Here is a 23,378-nt window from a genome sequence, read left to right as displayed (position 1 = left end):
CCAGAGGAGATCCACGTATGTGCGTTATGAGACATGGACTTCATCTTTCATTGTATCATTATTTAATTTCTTAATGCATGGGCTTTGGGATTTGCCAGAATTAGGAGCTGTCTCCCCAGCTGGTCTAGGCCTCATGTAGATTTTTTTTTTTACTTAAAAAACAAAACAATACTATTGAGGTATAATAAACTGCACCCATTTAAGTTTACTGTTGGATGGGTTTTGACAAGTGTATATACCAGTGTAACTGCCACCACAATGAAGGTACAGAACATTTTCATCACCCCCACAGTTCTCGCTTATCCTTTTCCAGTTAGTCCCTCTATCCTCCCGTCTCATCGGCTATTTATTTTCCCTTTGTCACTGGGGACTATTTTACATTTTCTAGCGTTTCATATAAATGAATTCATACAGTATGTCCTCTTTTATGTTTGGCTTCCTTCTCTCAGCATAATGTTTGTGAAATTCATCTGTGTTGTTGCAGTTATCAGTCATCTTTTTTTTGTTTTTTTTATTGCTTATGTTTCATTGTAAGTCATGGATGTAAATAACTATGATTAAGGTATGTAAGAAATTAGACAACAAGAATGGATCATTTCAGCAGAGATCTGGAAACTATAGAAAAATCAAATGGACGTTATAGAATTTAAAATATAGTACCAGGCATTAATAATTCAATTTAACATCAAATTAGACCACATTTGAAGAGGGAATTAGTGAACCAAATGTTTTGGGTCAGAAGAAAATATCCAGACTGAGGCACAAAGGGAAAATAAAGATAGAAAATACTCAAGAGAATTTGTGTGAGACACATGGGGTATATTGACATGGTGGTCTAATGTATTTGTAATTGAGACTCCAAAGCAGGGAGAGATAAAGAAAGAGACAAACACTAAATTTCAAAAGATATTGACAGAGAATTTTCCAAAACTGACCCAAAAAATCAAGCTATAGCTCCAAGAACTGCCTTGAATCCCAAACAGAATGAATACAAAGAAAGCTACACCTAAACACATCTTAGTAGAACTGCTGAGCCCATTAAGTGGGCTACATAATCAATTTCTATTTCATGGAGGGCTCTAAAACAATATACAAGGTGTGATAAAAAAATACAGTGACTGTTTAAATTAAAAAAATTATTACAGTAAAAGACACATTGCGATTAATCCCCCTCAGAATACTCCTCACTTCAAACATACTTATCCCATCATTCTTGCCACTTTCTGAAGCAGTTCTGGAAGTCCTCTTTTGTGAGTGTCTTTAGTTGCGCTGTCATGGTTGCCTCTATGTCCTGAATCATTTTGACTTTTGGGGAAGAGCCAGAAGTCACACGGTACCAGATCCGGTGAATAAGGTGGATGAGGACACACCGTAATGTTTTTATTTCATAGATATTGTCGTATACCAGAAAAAATGTGTGACACTTAGCATTGTCATGATGGAAGATGAAGTAAAGACACTCACAGTAGAGGACTTCCAGAATTGCTTCAGAAAGTGGCAAGAATGATGGGATAGGTGTGTTCATTTTTATTTTTTTTTTTTAGCTGAGCCAGCAGCAGCTCAGCTCGAGCCTGGCATCAAACCGCTGTTGCTCAGAGCTCACACTCTTGAGAGAGCGCTTAACCAACTGAGCCACTTGGCAAGCGGGGATAAATGCGTTCAAAGCAAGGGAGAGTATTTTGAGGGGGATTAATGGCAATGTGTCTTCCACTATAGTAATTTTTTTTTAATTTAAACATTCACCATATTTTTCAATCACACCTCGTACTTTTATTATCTCACAGTTATGTAAGTAATTTTGGAGTAGCTTAGCTGGGCAGTTTTAGATAAGAGTCTCTCATGAGCATGCATTCAAGATGTTGTTTGTTTGTTTGCTTGTTTGTAGGGGGGCAGTCTCATCTGAAGGCTTGACTGGGGTCATCTTAGTCCATTGGGGCTGCTATAACAAAATACCACAGACTAGGTAGTTTATAAACAACAGATATTTATTTCTCACAGTTCTGGAAGCTGGAAGTCAAGGACCATAGTGCCAGCATGGTCCTATGAGGGCCTTCTTCTTGGTTCGTAGCCAGTATCTTCTTGCCGTGTCCTCTCATGATAGAAGGAGCTAGGTAGGAATCTCGCTGGAGCTCTTTTTATAAGGCACTAATCTTACTCATGAGAGTTCTACTTAGCACCTCTCAAAGGCCCCGCCTACTAATACTGTCACCTTGAGGAGATTAGAATTTCAACATACGGATGTCGGAGGGGACACATTCAGACCATAGGATCCACTTCCTGAAGGAACCACTTCCAAGACGGTGCACTCACACGGCTGGCAAGTTGGCGCTGGCTTTTGGCAGGAGTCATCCATTCCTCCCCACGTGAATGTTTCTCTAGGGCTTTAGTGTCGTCATGACATGGCTCCCCTAGCTTCACAGGAACGAATCACTGTCCGCTCACATGGCGTTGGTCTTTCCAGTCTGCTTTGTTCCAAGGTGGACATAGTCATAAGCTGGTGTTTTCCTGAAAACTGAAGGCTTGGGGCTGAACGGGTAGTGGGGGAGAGGGAGAGCGAGTAGCGAGGAACAGCAAAGCATTTAACATTTGTTAGCAGGTATCCCTTTTCCTGAAGGCCCTGGGTCATTGTGTAGGATTGAACCCCTGAGCTTGAGCCGCTCCAATATCTTTAAAACACAACAAATTCTAGACAAAAATGAAATATGATGCCCATGTGGGGGTGTGTAACTGGAGATAAAAGACCACATTATGTTTCTCAGCACTTTGAGTTTGTCGCACCAGGAGAAGAGATAGTAGGTGGCCACCTCTGCTGTTACCCCAAGATTCTTCTATCCTTAGCAGGTAGACTGGAGTGGGGAGTACCCCAGAGGCTAAGGGTACCATGGGTATCCCCAGTGTGTATGTTGGGGTGGGAGGAGAAAAGAACTAAAGAGATTTTCTTTTAAAATAAATTTTCTCTTAACTGCAATGACTAGTATCAAAATCAGGCCAAGTCTTAACACATTGAAAAAGATGTCAGGATAGGAAACAGAGAATAAATCCTTCCACGCTCATATTAAATGGAGAGATAACACTTGGAGAATATCAAAGTAAATTTCAGAGGCAGTGGTGACATTTCCAGAATAAACATTAAACACTTATGAACGACCGTCAAAATTATTTCACGGGTGTAAATTAAAAGTCAGCCCTGTAATGTTGATTCATTTTCTTCTCTCCAAGTTGCCACAGTGGAACTCACAAAAGTACGACATGAAGATATTAAGAGACCTTTCTCCACATAGATATGCCAACAGCTTTCCCTTTTAGCTTCTGTTAGGTTCCTTTTCAATGGGATCAATCATTTACTTCTAATGGTGATATTAAAGTTACGTTTTATCATATAATGAAATGAACTAGAGTTCTGAGCAGCCCCCACCCCCAGAGAGATGCATTCTTGAGAGTTTAAGAGTGGTTTTTTTGGGGGGGGCTGGGTGAGTCGCTCAGTTGGTTAAGAGCTCGCTCAAGAGTGTGAGCTCTGAGCAACAGCGGTTCAAGTCCCAGCCCGAGCTGAGCTGCCAACAGGTGGTAGGATGGCTCAGCTTAAAAAAAAAAAAAAGCGTTTTTTTTTTTAATCTAGCCTGACAAATTGTCAGTTCTCAGGTACCCATTTGTGCACTTCCTTCTGTGTCTTATCCTTAGAACAAGTTTTCTCTAGATTTTTACAACTTATTCATAATTTTTTAATCAAAAAGCAAGTTATGCTTATTGCAGTAAAGTTAAACAATAAAAAAGTATATCAAGTAAAAAGGGTAACTCCCCTCACTAGACTATGTCCATTTAATCCAATCTGAGTGTAGCCTTCCTGAATATTTTTCTATACATCTAGCCTGCTGTATTATTAAATTTAATGACATATCTGTTTTTCTAGGCCTGGCCTATTTTCACTTAAAAATATATTAAGGACATCCTTTCATATTAGTACCTATATGTTTATGGCATTAATAATATAATATTTCATGCTTTAGGTACACCATCATTTATTCATTCATTCCCATATTTTATTGAACGTTTCACTGTGTTAGTTCCACAATGTCTTGCATTTGTCTCTGAGCACAACGCTAGTTGCTTTAGCCTGCTCAGAACATGGAGCCTGAGGCAAGCGTGAAGTGCTGATGCTTTATGTGGGAGGTGGAATCCCAGGTCCCTGCGAGTGAGGAGGGGTCAGGGAAGTGAGGCATCAGGGAAGTGAGGCAGGGAAGAAGCCATGCAAGGTGATGCATTACCCTCTGGCCACTGGTTCACGGTGAGCTTTAAAGAGACACAGCCGTCGTTCAGCGGGGGCATTCAGCAGGGACGTCCTAGGACAGTCTGTGCAGAGAAACCGTGCCTCAAGAACAGTCCACTGAAGCGAGGGAGGGAGAGACAGTGGATCTGCCCAACTGCTTCTGACTGTCTTCAGTGGTCACAGTTCACGCCACAGGGCATTCAGGCTCCCATACTCCTCGGCTACGACATCCAGCCCATTTGGCAGCTGCTCCTAGAGGCTGGATTTCATGCCTCGTGGCTTGGTGTCTCATCTGAGAACAGTGTCTCTGTGTGTGTGTGTGTGTGTGTGTGTGTGTGTGTGTGTGTGTGTGTGTGTGTCCTGAAGCAGAGCAAGCAACTGAGGGAATGAGGCTTGAGGAATTTGGGGAGGCCCGTGAGATGCGTCTGATAAACTAGTAGTTCTATGAGATATGTTACTAGACATAGGATTGTTAGGTCAAACGGTGGGTGCATGCAGAATGTTGATGGATTTTAACAAATTGCTTTCCAATAAGGTCACACGAATTTAGAGTCCCACGTAGAGAGATTGAGAGTCACTTCCTATACCGTCACCAACCTGGATACTGTCAGTCTTTACCAAGGGTTTCCAACTTGGTCAGTGAAAAATGGTTACGTTTTAATATGTAATTATTATAAGTGAGGTTAAGCATTTTTTCATAGATGTTATGGGCCATTGGATTGTCTTCTGTGAACTTGTCATTCACATGCCTTAGAACAGGTTAAATTTTCTATTCTCTTGCAAGCTACTGGATGCTTTTTCTAGGGAGTACAAAGTTATTTTAAATATTATCCTGAGCGAGCCCAGAGAAAGGAAGCTTTCTGCCAAAAAGAATTGTATCATTCTTTCCAAAATCAAATACAATGTGACTTTTTAAATTTTTTTTATTATGGTAAAATAGACATAACAAAAAATGTACCATTTAAACCTTTTAAGTGTACTGTTCTGTGGCGTTAAGTGCACTTAGGTTGTGCAACCATCACCGCCATTCATCTCCAGAACTTTTTCATCTTCTCAAACTGAAACACTGTCCCCATTAAACACTAATCCCCCATTTCCTCCCCCACCTCCATTCCCTGGCAAATCACCATTCTCCTTCTGTCTTTTGAGTTTGACTACTCTGAGTACCTCATACCAGGGGAATCATACAATATCTGTCCTCTTTGTGAGCCGCTTACTTCACTTAGCGTGACATCTTCAAGATTTATCCATGTTTATAGCATGCATCTGAATCTCCTTCCTTTTTAAGGCTGAATATAAATATGATTTTGAATTATCACTGGTTAAGATAATCTGTGGTTCTCCATTAGACCATGGGTTTTTGGAAGTGAGTGTTAGAAGGGGCTCCAAGCTGCTATTTGAGCACTGGGTTCAGCCATCATTCCTGCAAGGACTTGTTCTTGGCCAAATCATGAGTCATGGTTCCCGGGTCTCCAAATGTCCACTCACTTTCCCTGTCCACTTCCCCGGGAACATAAACTTTATTGGTGTCTACCTATGCCATGACCCAACCGCTTGTCACCCTGCTTGCTGATAACAGATAGTTTGCAATGAATGCATACTCGTGTGTGTGTGTGTGTGTGTGTGTGTCCGTGTGTCCGCGTGCACACATCTTTTCAAGTATTGACAGATTTCTGCCAAGCTCAGATGCACACCTTGATTTGACCAGTATGGGAACTTGAACAGAAGCCATACGCTAATCCTTTCCACACCCTGTGTGATTTTCTAAGCTTTCTTTCCTAAATCGGAGCTAAGTCCGAGTTGCTCAACCTTCCTTTTGAGACCACCCCACCCCCACCCAGGGTTCATACTTCCTCCAGGTTTTCCTTCATTTTGCCACTCCAAATTCACACCTGGTGCTGAAGGTAGGCGAGAAGGGAGGAGAGGTGATTTTCAGGTTCTTTGAAAAATTGAGTTAACAATACTTATTTTATACACAATACTGATAATGGCCTATTGCAGAAGTAATTTCACTACTTAGAGTTCTTATTAATATTTTAAAATCTGTTTCCATTTCTCTCTCTCTCTCTCTCTCTCTCTCTCTCTCTCTCTCTCTCTCTCTCTGTAAAATTTGGAATATGTGTTTTTTCTAATTGAGACCAATGTTAATGGCTGCCTAGTATCTTGTCATATATGTCCTGTGTTTTATTTGGGTTGTTTTCTAATCTGGGGGCATTCTGAGTAATTCTACAATTGCAAAACAATCTACATAACTGTCGAGCTTTGTTTGCATCCATGATTATTTCCTTAGGTGGCAATTTTAGAAGAATAATTTCTGTGTCATGGAGTGTGCATATTTATAAAGCTATTGAATTATATTGCCAAATTACCCTATAAAAATGGTCCTGATTTATACTCCCTAAAAGCTAAACATCCTTCTATCCTGGAGGCTGGGTAATATAGGACAAAGAATGCTGAGAAAAAATAGAAAAATAAGAAAACCGTTCAAGCAGGACCTGTGCTGCCACAGTCCAGCTGGGTATATATCTGGGAATGTCACAGCCTTCACCCCGCCATGACTGTTTCTTCATCGGTGCAACAAGGAAGCTAGGTTAGCTTGGGAGTTGGCAAACTTTTTCCATAAAGGGCCAGATAGTAAATATTTTAGGTCTTGTGGGCCATATGGCAGTAGTTTTCAACTGGGGGTGATTTTCCACTCCCAGTGTCTGGAGACATCTTTGGTTGTCACACATGGGGAGGGTGTGCCCTGGGCATCTGGTGAGTAGTGCAAGGAGGCTGCTCAACATCCAACAATGCACAGAACAGCCCCCCCCCGACAAAGATTTATCCAGCTCCAAATGCAAACGGTGCTGCAGTTGAGAAATGCTTGTCATATGGTCTCTGCCACAACTACTCAGTTCTGTCACTGTAATACAAAAGCAGCCACAGACAATACAGAAAGTGGATAGGTGTGACTGTTCCAATAACGCTTTATTTATGGACACTGAAATTTGAATTTCGTATAATGTTCCCATGTCATAAAATAGTAAAAACCTAGTTTTCATTTAAAAAAGTGTGTTTTTTTTTAAATTAAGTTTAAAAAAAAGTTTAAAATCATTTTAAAATGTAAAGGCCATTCTTAGATTGAGGCCACACACAAACAGATGATGGGCTGGATTTGGCCTTCAAGCCACAGACCTCTGGGTTCATTGAAATGCACAGCGTGGGATTCCCTTTCAGCGGTTCTCAACCTTCCTAATGCCGCGACCCCTGAATACAGTTCCTCATGTTGTGGTGACCCCCAACCATCAAATTATTTTCATTGCTACTCTATAACTGTAATTTTGCTACTGTTATGAATCGTAATGTAAATATCTTTTTGTTTTCCAATGGTCTTAGGCGACCCCTGGGAAAGGGTCGTTCGACCCCCAAAGGAGTCGCGACCCACAGGTTGAGAACCGCTGCTTTAGATGGAGGCAACAGGTATTACTGAGCATTTATTATATGCCAGGCACTGTATGTGGATTGTTATCTTGTTTACTCTGGCATCAACTCTGTGGAAGGTTCTTATCCCCATGTTATTTATTTACTTATTTATTTATTTATAGACTAGAATCATTCTTTTTTTTTTTTCTCCAGTTATAGTTCAAATTGGTAGTTACACAATAGTCACGGGGATGTAAAGTACAGCATAGGGAATATAGTCAAGAATATTTGAATGACCGTGTATAGTGTCAGGTGAGTACTAGATTTATCAGGGAGAAATCACTTCTTATCCCCATTTTCAAGATGAGGAACTTGAGGCCAAGACAGATGAAGTCACTTGTCCGAGATCTTTCAGTTACAAAGCGGCGGAGCTGGGATTTGAACCCAGGCGTGGCCCTTTCTGGAGCCAGGACGTGAAATCAACAGGCCACCTGGCTCCGCAGTTACTTGCCTCTTCTCCGAGCCTAGATGTGTCTGCCTGAGATTGGGACCAAGGTGAGAAGAGGAGATGAAGGAAGGGAACGCGTCGACAGGGGTGTAGGGAGTAATGCAGACACGTGGCATGCGGAGCGGGGAGGGTTGGGAGAGAGCATGGTTTCCTGTTGGCAGCAGGTGGAGAGGAGGTTCCCTGGTTGTGGGTGGCCTCCTAGGGCTCCCTGCTCACCCCCAGCTTGAGCTATAACTCCCCACCTGTGTCCATCCCAGGCCTCTCAGTGCTGAGCTGCGTCAATTAGCCTCAAGCCACACCTCCATGCTGTTTCTACAGGGGTCCATACTGTCCAGTGTGAGCCTGAGGCACTTCTGCCTTCACGGGCCCCCCTTGCTTCACTAAAAAAAAAAAATTAAAAAAAATTAGAAACTATATTTTGTGACTAGTTTGGCATCAAGAGAACTGTAATCCACCCTGGATTCATGATTATTTATTCATTATTTGTACATTCATTTTTTTCCAATTTATAAAGAAATGTAAGTGAAAGAATTTTCATGGACCCTTGCCCTTCCGGTGCCAAGCAGGGTAGCTGCTCTGATGTTCTTCCCCCAGTTCTGGAATCAAGTCCCATCTGCAATTCTGGAGAAAAGATCTTTATTCTTTCAGCTGCGATCTCTTTGTTTTAAAAGTAATAGTGACGCCTTATAAATCTGAATCAGGAGGCGATGACAAAATGATCTGAGGTTTCATTCATTAAGTTTGCTCTTTCCCTTATTTGGCGGATAGTTTTGTTTTGCTTTGTTTTTTTAACTTTATTGGGGAACAGTGTGTTTTTCCAGGACCCATCAGCTCCAACTCAAGTGGTTGTTTCAATCTAGTTGTGGCGGGCGCAGCTGAGCTTCAAGTCCAGTTTCCATTTTCAATCTAGTTGCGAGGGGGGTGGGCACAGCCCACCATCCCATGAGGGAGTCGAACCGGCAACCTTGCTGTAAAGAGCACGTGCTCTAACCAACTGAGCCACCCGGCCGCCCGCATAGTTTTTCTTAACTGAGCAGGTGCTATGAGCCCAATGCCTCTCAAGGCACTGTGTAAAACAGCTATGTCTTCAAGGAGCGTGTGGTTTAGGCAAGTTTTAGTAAAACGCCGGCAACTGGATAGGCAGTTTGTCATTTCATAAGCCCAGGAAGTAGGTACTGTTTTCTGCTCCACTGTCCAGATGAAGAAACTGAGGCTTAGAGACGTTAAATAATGTTTCCTGTTTGTAAGCTGTGGACCAGGATTCAAACCCTGATTTTTTTTCAATCCAACTCCTTGCTGCCTCTCCGACGGTTTGGAAAGAATGGAGGGGGTGTCCCCCTTGCAGAGCCGAGCTGGCCCGTGTGACAGCGGTTCCTGTGGGCTGGGCATCCGTGCCTGAGGAGCCATCACTCACACTTCAGTGACCTCGGGGACAGCCCAGTGTCATATGTGACAGCGGCTGTGCCCAGACTCTGCCCTGCTCTTTCCAGAAGGGCACCACAGGTGTCAGAAACCCTGTACGTTCCTGTCATACCTGTCCGTCGGTCTCAGAGCTGCAGAACCCCAGGGTTAATCTCCTGTCTGCTGCATGCTTGACACCATCACCCCCTGCCCATCAAACCTATTCTTGTTTCTCTCTGGGGAGGTCTGCGGATGCCAGGGGGTGGCAGAGCATCAGTCTAGGCAGCTTCGAGCTTTGCCTGACTCCCCTTTGGAGATTCCCCCATTGGGGGAGAGAACCGGGGTCTCAGGGAGGTGAGCTGAGGCCAGAGTTCCCAGCCAGGCAGGGGCACAAACCCCTTGAGGGTGGTGCAGACCCGGCCTTTGGAGCATTCTGAGGCTGCTCAGTGCTGGCTGTGCCACCGGCCAGCTGTGCATCCCTCTGAGCTCAGTTTCTTTACCTGTGAAAGGGGAGATGTATGCCTCTTTCCTCAGTCATTGGAAAGACTGAATGAGGTTGTACATCCTAAGCTGTTAGTACAGTGAAGGCATCTCCGTTATTGCCAGGAATTAAAATGGGAGGGATTCTCTCTGTGTGCAAACTGGCCTAGCCCTACCTTAGTTTAACGCAACTAGATCTTCAGTAGGGACCACTCTGAGTGACAGGGGTCCTGGGCCACCTCAGGGAAGACTTAGATGAACCAGACACACCCTGTGTTCCTGAGGAGTTCCCTGTCACTGAGCAGAGTGAGCCAACACTAGTCAGCCTGCAAGTGGGACAGGCCTGACTGCATGGGGTGCCATCACCTACAGAGCTGGCCATGGATTTCAGGGTGGTCAGACGTCTGGGGAGGCAAGCAGAGAGGCCGAGCAGGCAGAGAGAAGCTATTGGGGGGCCCCTGTCTTCCCCTGCCCCCACTCCTGTATTTATTTGTGTGAACCTCTCTTTACAGCATTCGTCATTTCCTTCCTTGTTTTCTACTCTTTAAGGGCCATGTCCTGAAGGAGCTGTTGGCTTCTGAAGGAAAGAGACCCCCATCTCATCCCTATTTCCGTATTCCCAGAGCCAAGCCCAGTGTGTGAGCCAGAGAGAGCAATTCACAAGTACTCACTGGCAGAAAGAGGGAGGGTAGGCAGGAGGTAGCAGTTTGAAAGTCAGCAGGAATCACCAGGAAGACAGTCTTAGTCTGTTTGAGTTGCTAATAACAAAAATAGCATAGACTAGGGGGGGCGGCGGGAGCTTAAATAACAGAATTTTATTTCTCAGTTCTGGAGGCTGGGAAGTCCAAGATCAAGGTGCCAGCAGATCCACTGTCTGGTGAGGCCCGCTTCCTGGTTTGCAGATGGCTGTCTTCTCATTCTATCCTCTCATGGCGGAGAGTAGAGCGGAAGCAAGCTGTTTCGTGTCTTTTTATAAGGGCACTAATCCGGTTCACGAGGGCCGCACCCTCAGAGCCTAATCACCTCCCAAAGGCCCCGCCTCCTCACACCATCAATTGGCTGGTTAGGAGTTCAACATGTAGATTTGGGGGCGGGGCACAAACATTCAGTCCATAGCAGAGACCGCCGACGTTTTGCTTCGATACCAAGGCCTTACTGCTTTATTTAAGCCTTTTTTAAAACTGTTCACCTTCCATCTGTTCAGCCCTCCCGTGCACTAGGCTCTCTCTTGAATGCTTTACATGCACTATCTCATCACTGCATCTTACATCAGCCATGACCACCACAGCGGGGTGTAGACGTTACTGATTTGCAACACGGAAACAGAAGAACAGTGAGAAGTAACTTGCCCAGAGCGCCCGACTAGGAAGTTACTGAGCCGAGATTTGATGTCTTGATGTCACCCTTGATAATGGGTAGAGCTGGGGGCCTCTTCCCATCCTGCTCTTCCTTAAAGGGAGCCTCTGGGAGCCTTCCCTCCTTTTCTGGAGTGAGGGTCATGGCTGGAGAGAGGAGCTGGGGGCGGAAGACTGAAGCCAGCATGGGGCAAATGGGAAGCTGTTTAGAGGTTTTGGGGGGTTGGTTGCAGGCTCACCCTGGCCTCTTGGCCTCTTGGGGTCAGTCAGCTCCATCGGCCCTCAGTGGACCGCCCAGAAACAAGGAGTGATAATCTTGAACAACTGTTGCGTTGAGGACTAGTTACATGGGATGTTAAGAGGCGTCATCGGGGGGGAAAGAATTCCACGGTGAAACAAGTTTGGCAAATCTGGGTTATAACAAGTTAAATGAGATCCCTTTTACTACAGGACTTTTCAAAACGTGTAATACTCTCAGTGTCCACTGTGACTCTTCAGAGCTGAGGGGCCACGGCGTCGTCTTTGTTTCATGGAGCACCTCATATAGCGTTGGTGTGGAATAGGTAATAAGCATTGGGACACGCTGAATTCCATCTTATCACCCAAAACACTTTGAACTGGCAAGTCGGAGAAGCGGGAAGAATGCTTACCATTGAACGGGTAAAGACACTGAGGCACAGAGAAGTGAGGTGACTGGCCCTACAGCTATACCGACTTACTAGCAGAGCATCCCCGAAACCCCAGCCTGATTCCCGGCTCGGCGTTCTTGGCAGCCGGCAAACTTCCTTGCAGATTTTCCAACTCACTGCTGTAACGTTTAAGAAGGGCCTTTTGTCTTTTTGTGTATGAACCTTCTTCACTTTGGCCCCTTCTTTCCTTCCTTCCTTCCTTCCTTCCTTCCTTCCTTCCTTCCTTCCTTCCTTCCTTCTTTTCTTCCTTCCTTCCTTCCTTCCCTCCTTCCCTTATTTCTAGAAACTATCCGAGGCATAAAATAAGCCCACTGTAGTTTAGTCCCGTGGACCCCTCCTCCTCTGAGTGATGGGGTAGAAGGTTTGGGGCCCTTGCCAGCAGCACTGAAAGAGTCCAAATGGATGCCAGAGCCTTACTGGCTTGGAGAGAGGGTCTTTAAAACCCAGATCAACAAGTTTGTCACAGTAGCGTTCACCCAAACTCAGGGTGTGCAGATCTGTTCATCAACAGACACTTGGGAGAACCTCAGAGCACATGATTCCTCATAGAGTCCAGCCTCCACTGAGATCCCAATGAGTCCATTTGACTCGTCTTTAGAAGATGCCGCCAACAATATTAGAAGCAAATACAAGAGATGGGAAGCTTTGACGATGAACTGCAAATATGTTTTGTATGGCCCATGCAAATGAATTCATTTTTTCCCCTGAACTTAAAAATTGGGAATTTCATATAAAAATACAAATTTCTGGTTTATCTTAGAAGAATAAAAAAATCCAGCAGCACTGGACCTGCATTCCAGCTTGGACACAAAGGACTAGAACTGAGTGGTGGTCACCCCCATAGATTGGTACATGAACTCCAACTCTCCAACGTCCCTACCAACCACCCCTGTTGTCCCTTCATGAACGAGGAAGAATGCTAGCTGCCACCTAGCACTGCACGCACTTGTTTATATATACATATGTTAGTTGGATTAATGTTCATGAACAATTTCCTTATCAGTGTCTCTATAAAAATTGAGTCAACTGTGGATAGATTGAGAGGGCTCCATGTTTCATTTCTCTTACTTGTCTTTTTCATGTTCTAACGTGTCTATTTCATTCTCCTGATTCGTAGACATTGAGATTTCATATTCTCGCCCTATATCAAGGACTGGCAAACTATGTCTTGCCAGTCAAATCTGGCACACAAAGCAAAATGGTGCAGTCATTGTGGGAAGCAGGTTGGCGATTCCTCAAAAAGTGAAACATAGAATGACCATACAACCCCAGTAATTCTACTTCTAGATCAATGAGGTCTGACAATTAAGTTCGTGAACTTGTCTGACCTCATATACCCCAAAAGGGTTTCAAAGACTTGTACACAAATGTTCATGGAATGGCTATTCACAGTAGTCAAAAGGGGGAAACCACCAAAACGTCCATCAATTGATGACTGGGCACACAGAATGCGGCCTGCCCTCGCAGTGGAATATTACTTAGCCGTAAAAAGGAATGATGTACTGACACGTGCTACAACATAGATGAACTTCAAAACATAATGCCACGTGAAAGAAGCCAGATACAAAGGCAGCACAGTGTGTGATTCCATTTATAGGAAATGTCCAGAATGGGTAAATCCATAGAGACAGAAAGCAGATTGGTAGTTGCCAGGGGCTGAGTAGGGGAGAAAACGGGGGGTGGCTGGTTGATTAGTCTCCTTTGGGGGTTATGAATATGGTTTGAACTAGACAGAAGTACTGTTGGCATAGCACTGTGAATATGTTAAATGCCACTAAGTCGTACACGTTAAAATGGTTAATGTTATGTGCATTTCGCCTCAATTAAAAAAATCTGGCCCACTGCCTGTTTTTGTATGGCCCACAAGCTAAGAATGTGCTTTTACATTTTTAAATAAGTGAAAAACAGATCAAAAGAAGAATATTTAATGATGTGTGCACACTGTATGAAATTAATGTTAGTGTCCATAAATGCAGTTTTATTGGAAAACAGCCATGCCCGTTCATTTACATCTTGTCTGTGGCTGCCTTCGAGTGACAATGACAGAGTCTTGTAGTTGTGACAGATGGTATGACCCATCAAGTCTAAAGTCTTAATTATTTACTACAGGCATTTGGTTGAAAACACCTGCTGACCCCTGCTCTAGATCCTTCTTGACCAGGTGATGGAAGTCAGATGCAAGAATTGAGAGATTGGAGTGGTTGGTGAGCTTGTGCCCGGAGGCAGAGAGAAGGACAAACAGGCTTCCCTTGATATTAGGCTTTAGTTTCCCAGGGCTGCTCTAACCAAGTCCCACAAACTGGGTGGCTTAAAACCACAGACATTTATTCTCTCCTAATTCTGGAGCTGGAAGTCTGAAATCTAGGCGTCAGCCGGGCCATGCCCTCTCTGACGACTCTGAGAAGGGACAGACTCCTTCTTTGCCTCTTCCTGGCCCCTGGTGGCTGCCAGCTATCCTTGGCATTCCTTGGCTTGTAGATGCACCATGCCGACCTCTGCCTCTGTCGTATTGTGTCGTCCCTGCAGGAGATGTCACAACCCTCTCCCTCTCTGCGTCACTATGTCATTTCCCCCTCTTGTAAGCCATGAGATTACGACCCACACTAACACATTATGATCTCAACTTGGTTACATCTGCCAGCACCCTATTTCCAAACAAGTTCACCTTCTGAGGTTCTGGGTAGATGTGAATTTGGGGGGGGGGATGACCCTATTTAACCCAGTCCATCAGGCACCCCCAAGATCTTTGATTCTGAATGAGTGAGCACAGACTATTCATGGCTTATCTGATGCACTCTGAGGCTGAGTGGAAGTAAATGGAGAGGGAGGCTAATTACATATTAAATTAAACATTAATGAAGCGCCTTCTAAGTGTTAGGCACCATTCTGGCTGCTCCTCTGAGGAGCTAGTGAGGCACAAAGAGATGAAGCAAGAACTTGCCCAAAGTTTTAGAGCCAACAAGTAGCAGAGCCAGGACGCCCATCCAGGCAGCAGGCCTCGAGAGCCTTTTTAAATCCAACAGCCACCTTGCAGCGGGGCTGTTTAAATTCTCATCTTGCCTGTGAAGGAAACAACCTCAGAGAGGGGAAAAGACTCAGCCAGGGGGCGAAGCTGAGATGTGAACTCAGGAAGCAGGACCTCGCGCTTCCCAGCACGCAGGAGCACCCCCAGCCCCCGTGCATTGAACGTCACCGTTTCTTCTGTTGCCTGCCGCCGTTCAAGGGGGACTATCTAGGGATGAAAGAAGCTAGCAGATGCCGAAAGAGTCACTTGGAGGCTTTGAGTGAGAGGCTCCGAAAACCCTGAGCTGGCTCCAAGCATTCACTCACGACAACCCCTTTCAGTCTTTAGAGAATCAAGGTCCTATTGACAAATGCAGAGACGTTGCCGTGCGAGCGCTTGGAGGCCTTGCTGCCTGCTTCAAGGTAAAAGGCATAGATCAGGCTGGTGAATGCGCTCCCTGGGAGCTCATCAATCCTGCCTTTGTTTTGCGCATAAGCGAGAATGATCACATTGAACCAATCCATCATTAGGTTGTGTTCCTCTCTACAAAAACAGGAGCACCAGGTAGAGGAGGTGGAGGGTGTGGTGCAGGGGCCCATTCAGAGCCAAACTCCCCCGAGAAAGGGCGCAGGTGTCGGAGCAGAGAGGCTCTAAAAAACGCGTCTGATTGCATCCACACCCATCCATCACCCTGCGTTTGGCACCCCTGCCTTTCCCCACTGACTATCCGTCACCTGGCTTTTGAAAACCCTGAGACGATTGCTGTTTCGGATTTGGTTTGCTGAGCTTGAGAATCGGGAACCCGGGGCCGCTTTGTGAATGTATGTTTCTCCTTGATATTTGCTATCAGACCGTCTTTGAGCATTGGCCTTTGCTGGCTCAGCCTTATTCCTCAGTGATTAGCCAGGGTTGGCCAGTCTGTCTGTAGTGACGGGACTGAGTCACTGCATCTAGGGACGGTGGCTTTCCTGAGAACTTGGGGAAACTTTGAGAAGCCAGTGAACCATTTGGCTGTAGAGCCTGTGGTTGTTTGACCTCACGGTGTCTGCAGGAGTGACAGGTTTAGGCAACCTGCCCCAATTCCCACACTCACCGCTCCACGCTTGATAAATAGTTGGGACCGTGGTCAAGAGCCCCACGGTGTGTGTGGGTGACATTCGGTGTAGTTCCCTTCTCCTTTTGCATTCTTGGTAACTTCGAACCACAGCAGTGGTTCTCAACCAGGGACAATGTTGCCCCACTCCCTGGGGGACACTTGGCAATGTTTGGAGACATCATTGTTTGGGGAGCAGGGTGCTGCTGGCATCTGGTGGGTGGATGTACTGCAGTGCCCAGGACAGTCCCCATCACAAAGAATTATCCGGCCCCAAATATCATTCATGCTGAGGTCAAGAAACCTTCATCTAGAGCAGTCGCTTTTAAAGTGCGGTCCCCAAACTTACAGAAGTATCAACATCACCTGGGACTTACTAGAAGTACACATTTCTTGGTCCCCTCCCCAGATTCACTGAATCAGCAACTCCAAGGTCCAGAAATCAGTATTTCACAAGCCCTCCAGGTGACTGGGAATCATGAAGTTTGAGACCCACCGACCTAAAGCAATGGATATTATAAAGGTCCAAGAGAGGCAGTTGGTGTCCAGGTCTCATTACGTGGCAGAGATGGTATTGTGACTTCAGAGCCCACGATTACGATCTCTGTCACCATTGCCTCTTTGTCCCATTTGAAGTTGTGTCAGAGTCGAAATAGCTAAGGCTCCACATCCGTGCCTAGTGTCAGCCTGAGAGGCCAAATAATTTTCGAGGTCAATTAAAACACTGCAAAAGGACTATTCGAGGTGAGAGCATGCCTTGGGTTTTTCCAGATGATGCCTGCTTTTAGGCGCCTCGTAGATTAAATGCTTCATGCCAAGAAGGGTGGGCTTTGGACTTTTATGGAATGTTGGCACAGATATTAGTGTGCCAACTCCATTGCTTCAGGCTGCTATGTGGATAAGCAGATTTCTTTTTCCCTGTGGGAAATTCCTGACAAAGGAAATAGGAAGAGACCCCCCCGCCCCCCCCAACACACACACACACACACACACACACACACATTTAGTAGCTGTGTTGGGCCAATTATTGAACTCTGCTCTGTAATTTTCTCTTCTGTGAAATGGGATAGCGTCCCCATTTCTCTGGTTGCTGTGAGGATTCCGTACGTGAAATGTCCCGCACCAAGGAGAAGCTGAATAAATTACCTAAATTGACACTTTTTCTTTGAAAGACGAGTTGGGAGGCACATGGCTGTATTATTTTCCTAATGCTGCTGTAGCAAATGACCATAAATGTACTGCCTCAAAAATCACACAAACTTATTCTCTTACAGTTCTGGAGGTCAGAAGTCCAAAATGAGTCTAATGAGGCTAAAATGAAGATATCAGCAGGGCTGGTTCCTTCCAGAGGTTTTTTTCCAGCTTCTAGAGGCTGCTCACAGCCTGCATCTCATGAGCTTTTCTCTCCTTGGTCCCATCATGGCCATATTGCCTTCTTCCTCTGACTTTCCTGACTCCCTTTTATAAGGACCCTTGTGATTACATGTGGGGTCCACTCAGATAACCCAGGATAATCTCCTATCTCAAGATCCATCTGCAAAGACCCTTTTGCTGCCTGAACTCACATTCCCCGGGTCCAGGCATTGGGATGTGGATTACCTGGCAGCAGAGCCCAGCAACCTGTATTTTAACAAGCGCTTGGTGATTCTGATACATGCTCAAGTTTTGTTTGTTTTTTTAAGGGAATCTTTTGTTTGTTTGTTTGTTTGTTTTATTGGAGAACGGTGTTTTTCCAGGGCCCATCAGCTCAGCTCCAAGTCAAGTAATTGTCTTCAATCTAGTTGTGGAGGGTGCATCTCAGTGGCCCATGCGGGAATCGAACCAGCAAACCTTGGTGTTATGAGCACGCCTCTCTAACCAACTGAGCTAACCGGCCGCCCCATAGCTCAAGTTTTTAAAAATAAAGTGAAAAATGAAGTGATTTTAAAAACCTTGAGCATGTACCAGAGTCACCCGGAGCTTGTTCACAGGCTGCAGAGTTTACCCTTTTAAAACGATTCAGCCGTTTTTAGTACATTCACAGAGTTACCCAACCATCGCCACTGTCGAATTCCAGAACATTTTCATCACCCCAAAAAGAAGCCCATTAGCTGTCACTATTGCCCCCCCTCAAGCCCTTCTCTACTTTAATCTACTTCCTGTCTCTATGGATTTGCCTAGTCTGAACATTTCCTCCAAATGGAATCATACAGTATGTAGCCTTTTGTGTCTGGCTTCTTTCATTTAACATCATGTGTTCGAGATGCATCTATGAATCAGTGCTTTCATTCCTTTCTATGGCCGAGGAATATTCCACTGTGTGGCTATAGCACGTGTTATTTACCCGTTCACCACTTGATAGACATTTGGGTTGTTTCCACTTTGGGGCTGTTAGAAAGAATGCTGCTAGGGATGGTCAAGTGGGAAAACCATAGCTGTAGAGACTTCCTGAGAATCCAGAAATCTGGGTCTTGCTTTGCGAGTTCTGAATACAGAGTCTCTTAGAGCCAGATTCATATTAACCAGACTTTGGCGACTGATGTCTAAAGCCGGAATGTCTGTTTATTAACATACAGGGAGAACTTGCTGTCGCAGGTTCTGCAGTTCTCAAGGGCCGGGTGATTAGCCATTTCGTCTCCGCAGCCAGCCCACCCTGAAAGCCAGATTTTCCTCAACAGGTTTCCTGGTGAAGGCGAAATAGGGAGAAGGGAAGATGGTTGCATGGAATGTCTGAAGGCCTCAGGCTGGGGCAAGCTGCTCTCTCTGGGCAGGGTAACTGAGAATATGGGTAAACTGCTCAGGTAGAGATCCTGGCTACCACTTGCTAGCTGTGTGACCTGGAGCAAAGTTGTTCAACCTCTCTGAACTATACATTCCTTCTCTGTGATCTTGAGATAAATAATAATGACAGTAATGAAGATGTCATAGGATTGTTGCGCTGAATAAATGAGGTAATACCTGTAAAGTATTTAGCACCAGTGCCTAGCATGTGGCCCATACATGGTGGATACCACCATTGATGATGATCTCATGGTGGAGGTGGGGTTGCATCAGGGACTGGAGATATTGGAAGTCTGCTGGCTATGACTCTGTCTCCATGACCTTGTATAGGTCAACGTTCTTCCGCTTCTAAGTGTCACAACTCAAACTGCTTTTAATGTTTAAAAATGAGAATTTAATCATAACTAGAGAAGCTCCAGCGGCTCAAATAATATATCAGCCCTTGGTTTCTCTGTATCTGTCAGTTTTGCTTTTCTAATGTGTTGGCTACCTTCTCAGGTCGATCGTCCCCACAGGTGGCCCCTGGGTGCTGAGGTGTGCAGCTCACCAGCTTAGCTTCTCCGGGGGAATAGAGGATACGCTTGAACAACAACAGAAAGTCCCAGGGTGTTTCATGGATTCTGATTGGCCTATCTTGGGTCACATGCCTATCCCTGACCCAATCACAGTGGTTGAGGAGTTGGAATGCTTTGGATTTCCCATGCCTGGGTCGGGATTGGAAAGGAAGCTCCGTGTGCCCTGGGCCTCTAGGACTGAGATGTCAGAAGGGTACTTCCCCAGTGGAAAACCAGGCAACTCTTACTAGAAGAAGAAATGCGCTCCAGTACCAAAGATGCCTGTCCCCTGGAAGGCTGGGAGGGTCAAGCCATCTTCCACCCTGTGACTGTCTTTGTTTCTCCTTTCATGGTCGACTGAGCCCTTCTTTTGATCTGTCTATGTATTTAATCTGACTGTATCAGGCTCTGGACCTAGGTCCCTTTCTGGCTCATTGGGTAGGAATTCTCAACTCTAAAACGATTGCCATTTGGAGCTGGATAATTCTTTGTGCCGGGGGCTATCCTGTGCAATTTTGGATGTTTAACAGCATCTCTGGCCTCCATTCACTAGATGCCAGTAGCAGCGCCCCCCTCAGCCGTTATACGCCCCCCCCAATGTCTCCAGGTACTGTCACATGTCCCCTGGGGGCACCATAGCCCACTGTTGAGACCAAGTGCTTTAGATTAACATTGTTTTTCTGCCCTCTGATCCATTAGGGTTGGGCTTAGTTTCACTCTTAGAGGATCAACTTCCTTATCTCGAAGTTCTTGGGGGTGAGGCTCCTCTGTACCCCCAATGCTGACAACAGTTCTCGCTGATAAACCGTGGCCCTGTTACAGCAGAAGTCCCCTGTCTCAGTGGCCTTATCTTCATGGGTGCCACACCAGGACCCAGGACCTGTCCCATCTCCGTCACCTCAGCCCCACTTAGGGATGCTTTGGAATATAGACACTCCATTTTGACCTTGAAATATCCATCACAAGGCTGTCTCCACCAATGTCTGCAAACCACAGACAGCGTGACACCTCTTGGATGGTACTTTGAGCTTCAGGACACTGAGAGAGGCAGGAAATCCATTTCCTGAAGTTCAGACTCGAGGATGGCTGGTGCCTGGGGTTTCTGAAAGTTGAACCGGGGTTTCTCACAGCAAGCTTGCCTGGTCTGTTCCCACTTGAGCCCACTCAGGCAATAAATTCTGTGGAATGACTCTGTGTGGGGAACTTCTCAGCAGCCCTTTGTTCTATGAGCAATTAACTCCCACCGAACATTAACTACAGGGTGGCTGCATAATTTTTTTTAAAATGCCGCATTTCCACTGGGGGAGAATTTCAGCTCAGGCAACTCCGAAAGACTCTGATTTAAGATCCATAAACTCAGTTCAAGGCAATAAATATGAAAGTAATTGATGATGTAGTGTGTGAGGAACTTAAGACCCATCCATCACATCCAGGCAAGCAAGGGCTATGTACATCAGGATGATAGGAGGGGAAAAAATGGCCAGAGGGACCTAGACAGCTCTGCCCTCCCCATAACTCACCGCTGTTTTTCCATAGACTTGTGGCCTCGTTCCCAAAAGAGCCTTTTCCCCAGGTTTTGTTACACAGGCCAGGGGAAGGAGGTACGAAGGAAATCTGCAAACAAGTAACTGAGTTGCTCAAGGGGAAAGCTGTCTTTCATTGCACACCTACTATGTGCCAGGCACTTGCTTCATGTGTCAGTGCTTGATCCTTAGGGAAACTGTGCATGTGGGTTACCACTCCTGTTTCACAGAGGACGAAGTCCAAAGAGAGGAAGACACGAGAAGCACGAAGCCAGAGTCAGAACTGGGGCTTGGGTCTGCACCTGTAAATTAATTGTGTCGTTGCTCCCTGCTTCTTAGGCAAAAGAGGGGGTTTGGGCCCCTGGGTTGCCTGGGTTGTGGACCATGCAGTCCACGAACAAACACCTCCTTTCGCCTGTTTCTGGGTCCAGATGTCAAGCCCACTTGCAAATCCCAGCCTGTGGTGTGCGCATGTCCCCCACCCCTCCCTACCCAATGCCCGTCACTGTTACTGCTGTTTCTGTTGGTTCATTTCAACATGAGACTATTTACAATTGAAATTGATGGAGCACAGGGCTGGCTGTTTTTCTCCCTTCACAGGGACATTTATAGTGATGGTAGCATGGGGCCTCTATCTGTCAACTCTTGTTTTGTCCTCATTTAAGCCTGAACCAGGGCTGCAGTAAGCCAGCCTCTTCCAATTAGCGTTTTTCTTTGGGTCAGGGAGACAGGCTTTGTATCTGTGTGGCCTGAAATGGCTCCGCATTGCTGGCTGGGCCCCTAAGCCTCTTGGGGTCTCCAGCCTGCCCCTTCTCATGCTCAGGGCTTCTCTCCCTGGAAGGAGGCACAAGAGGACCCCCTTGTCAACTCTGCTGGTGGTCTCTCCCCCTCTCTGAATCTCGGAAGAGAGACCATTGTGCTCACAAATGGGGCTTCACAGTCAGGAAGATCTCAGTTCCAATCCCAGAAGGACTTTCTCCTTAGCTGACCTCTGAGCCTCAGTTTCCCCACCTGCAAAATGGGGTCATTAGTACCTCCCTCACAGGGTGGGATTTTCATTCATTCATTCATTCAATACTTGTGGAGATGGCAGTTTCTGCCCATCACTCTGCTAGTTGCTGAGGTCACAGGAGGGAATGAAACAGACATGGTTGTTACAAAGAATCAATGAGCTCATGCAGGTAAAATGCTTAGGCCAGCAGACCCCAAACTTGTCTGTATATTAGTATTACCTGGAGACCTTTTAAAATGTTCAAAGCCAGGCCATACCGCAGCTCAATTAATTCAAGGATCAGCAAACTTTTTCTTAGAGATCCAGATAGTAAATATTTTAGGCTTTTCGGGCCATATTGTCTCTATCATGGCCAATCAACTCTGCCCTTACAGTGCAAAACGAGCCATAGACAATGGTTGTGGCTGTGTGCCAATAAAACTTTATTTACAAAAACAGGCTGTGGGCCAGATTTGGACCGTGGGCTGTAGTTTGCTGACCCCTGAATTAAAGCACATTGTGAGGGAGGGGTGCAGGCATCAGGCGGCATGCTGACGATTTGGGGAACCCCTGACTGGGCCGTGCCTGGCCCGTGTCAGCTATTATTATTACTCTGCTGCAGCTCAGAAAAGCTGAGTAACTTGCCTAGTTAGGGCAGAGCCAGCACAAAACCCCTGATCTTTCTCACTCCAAACCCCATTCATTTGCTCACTCTGCTTCCCTGTTGTTAAGCTTCCAAAGCCTCAGTTTCTCCATCTGTAAAGTGGGATCACTATGGGCCTCGCTGACAGGGTTGCTGAGAGGACTGAGTATGAAAATTGATATAAATTGCAAGCCTGCCCTCGGGAGGGACTGTTAATGGCACACATTCAGGAAGAACTGAAGATGTTTCAGGGGTCCTGACCCAGGTGGCTGGGAAAACTGTGGGGCCCCAGACAGACAGGCAATGGGGAGAGGGTTGGGAGGGGACGTGGTGGGCTCCGTCTTTGAATAGATGGGCCTCATTTGGTCAGCTGCCTCAGCTGAGCTCCCAGTCTGGGACCTGGGGCTGGAGGTGTAGGTGTGTGGTCAGGGCAGAGTGGGGTTTCTGACTCCCTGGGCCCCCTGAAGCCTCCCTTCAGAGTGTTGGGCTTCTGGCTTATTTTTGCTGGAGTTAGCAAGAAAAGCCCTCCACCTCTCAGCTCTAAGCCAAACTCTGCTTGAGACGTTGAACACATAAAGGTAGGTAATGGGCAACACACATTCTCCAGGAGTTCACGGTCAAGGTCGGTGGGGGGAACAGATATGTAAGCGGAGGCTCTGTGTCACGAGGCAAGTGGCCTGGAGAGGTAAGCACAGGATGCTACGGGAC

The 23,378-nt window shown here is 45.9% G+C and overlaps 1 protein-coding gene across 1 annotated transcript in view; it reads left to right on the top strand.

The window, feature by feature from the left end:
- The window catches only part of LOC109382239 (kinase suppressor of Ras 2), a 259,184-nt gene that overhangs the window by 120,463 nt on the left and 115,343 nt on the right, over nucleotides 1-23,378 (top strand). The gene's annotated exons all lie outside the window — the stretch shown is intronic.

The sequence above is a fragment of the Hipposideros armiger genome, unplaced genomic scaffold (genome assembly GCF_001890085.2).
Source record: "Hipposideros armiger isolate ML-2016 unplaced genomic scaffold, ASM189008v1 scaffold_62, whole genome shotgun sequence".
Classification (NCBI taxonomy): domain Eukaryota; kingdom Metazoa; phylum Chordata; class Mammalia; order Chiroptera; family Hipposideridae; genus Hipposideros; species Hipposideros armiger.
This window is presented reverse-complemented; position numbering and strand designations above follow the sequence as displayed.